Source organism: Pantherophis guttatus, chromosome 7 (genome assembly GCF_059756535.1).
Source record: "Pantherophis guttatus breed Tessera chromosome 7, ASM5975653v1, whole genome shotgun sequence".
Lineage (NCBI taxonomy): Eukaryota > Metazoa > Chordata > Lepidosauria > Squamata > Colubridae > Pantherophis > Pantherophis guttatus.
Window position 1 is genome coordinate 75,694,164 of NC_142069.1, and position 2,327 is coordinate 75,696,490.

The 2,327-nt window shown below is 34.6% G+C and overlaps 1 long non-coding RNA gene across 1 annotated transcript; it reads right to left on the reverse strand.

Moving 5' to 3' along the window:
- Window positions 1-219: 219 nt before the first annotated feature.
- LOC117679832 (uncharacterized) lies at window positions 220-2,008 on the reverse strand. The gene is made up of 2 exons (XR_004595466.3): window positions 1,871-2,008; window positions 220-439 (listed from the first exon to the last, which is right to left on the reverse strand). It is a non-coding gene; the product is annotated as an uncharacterized LOC117679832 (long non-coding RNA).
- Window positions 2,009-2,327: the final 319 nt, after the last annotated feature.

Sequence of the window (2,327 nt, forward strand, 5' to 3'; positions counted from 1 at the left end):
GTAATCATTTTCTTTAAAGTATACCTGGACCTTGATCTTTGTTATAAGGACTCTTCATTTTGAATATTGAGAAAAACTCTGTTTATTCCAGATAGAAGGTTAGTATTTCTTTCATTACCACTTCTATCATTATCCAGGATCTGAGGAAGTTTTTAAAAAAAAAAAATCCTGGAAGAGCCCCTAACAACTACTTAATAAACACAATTATCAGTAGTCAAGTCTGACTAAAGGTCATCTTTATCCCTGATATGGTGAGTAGGACAGACATAGCATCTCTGATTGTCTTCAAAAGAACGTCGTTGTCTTCTCTGCCACTGGACCCAGTTAGTAATAAAGAGTCTCAAGTGTTTGTACAGTAGGCCTGAAGCAGGAATTCACTGTTTCTTTGGGAAATGCACTTAAAAATGAGCATTTTGTTGTTGTTCATAGAGGTCAGCAACTGTAAATAAATAAAATGTGCAATGGGTTAGTATGGGCAAGAATACCAAATTGGAACTCTGGAGAGTCCACAGTTCTGGAAATACAAAACATGGTTTTGAGATCATAAAGCAGTGCTCCCCAATTTTTTTCCATCGTTATCAAAATTACTGATCAGAAAGCCCTTTTTTAACCCAATATAGGTAAAACAGTTTAAGATAATGTAAATGTCCCTAATTGAGTAATAGATTTATGTTTTGTTACCCAAAATCCACTTTTATCCAATATTACCCACATACTGCCCTAAAGTATAATAAAGCTTGCAGTCTGGCATTCCTGTTTTAGTATGCTTTTCTAATGGTAGAAAATTACATTACCCAATTGGTAAAATTGCCTCACCACGTTTAACTTGTTACATTTGGGATCATGTACTTGAAATATTGGATATAGTGAATCATACAAGTTCTGCTAAAAATGGCAGCGTTTTTCCCTTATGGATTCCTACAGAAGAATACTCTCTGTGTGACATTGTTCTGTCATTCTGTGAGCTTGCTTTACCTGCAGATACATAACAGCCTAAGAAATAAAATTGAGCAGGAAAACTTGAAAAGTAGTGATAATGTCACATCAAATGTTAAATATCACTAAATGTTAAGGAGAAGAGAGCAAAGAGAAATACAGCGCTGCTGTTTGCAGCTAAACTCCCTAGTCTGCTATAATTTCTAGTTCTATACTGAGTCTGACACTTTAATCCAGTGAATTAATTAGTGATTTAAGTTCTCAGGCTAAAGTGTGAGTTGGTATCTGGCAGAATTTCTGACCTCTGAAAGGATCCTTGAATGAAGGATTGAGCTTAAAAGGAAGCACTTCCGAGCCCAATTCTTAGAATAACAAATGCCCAAACTATTTCTCATGGAAGTGGAGGGAGCCAACTCCCCTGCACTGTCTGAACGAGGCCCTACTAATTCTTAGATGAGTAGCACGGTCATTATTTAGTAGATGCTCTTCTCTATGATTTTCACCAGGTAGTGCTGCATTGTTTTGGTATCTTCAAGTTTGCTGAGAGATAATCTGTCACTCTCAAAATTACCCTTCACAGAATGCTAAAGGGACTTCTATCTCTGGTTCCAGCTAGCTAAATCTGAGTTCCTTTAAAAAAAAAATCCTCAATTGTTCTTTTCCTCAAGGGTCCTTAATTAGAAATAGATCTGGTGCCAACATCCATTTTAAGAAGTTTCAAAGCATCTAGCAACAGACTTTGAAGCTAAAATCCATGGCTTAAATTAGATTTCTATGAGGCGTGTTTTGTTTTTTTTAACCCTGATTAATAGTATGTCATAATTCTTTTTGCACATGTGAACTCTAGAACAACATAATAAGAACTAAGTACTCTTTAAACCATGAAAACAATTTCAAAAAGGAATAAAACAGAATAAAATAATGATTTACTTACCAGTCTTAGAAAACCCATGATGTTCCGATAAGCTGCTTTTGGAGAAATGCACTTTCAGAGAGCTTATAAACTCCATGCAGTCATTGAAGTTATTTACCAAGTGACTAGAATCATGTAATTCATTATAGATGTATTTTCTCTGCTTCTCTAAAAACAATCGCTTGAAGTATATTATTTGGTGGCAATTAATCAATACCCAGCTTATTTAATTATCCTATTTTGTGATTTATCATTTGTTCCTATATCATTCCAGTTTTATATGGCTTATAAAACAATGTATTATCTCAGAAAAATAATTAATCTGTCTCATGAAATGATCATGTTTATTATGCAGCAACTACTTGATTAGTGATGCTACCACCAGTTGCACAATGGCAGGTGTTCTTTGTTTTCTAAAATCTCACCCCAAAACGAAATGTGTATAAAAATCAAACTGCTTGATACTACTTTTGGAACA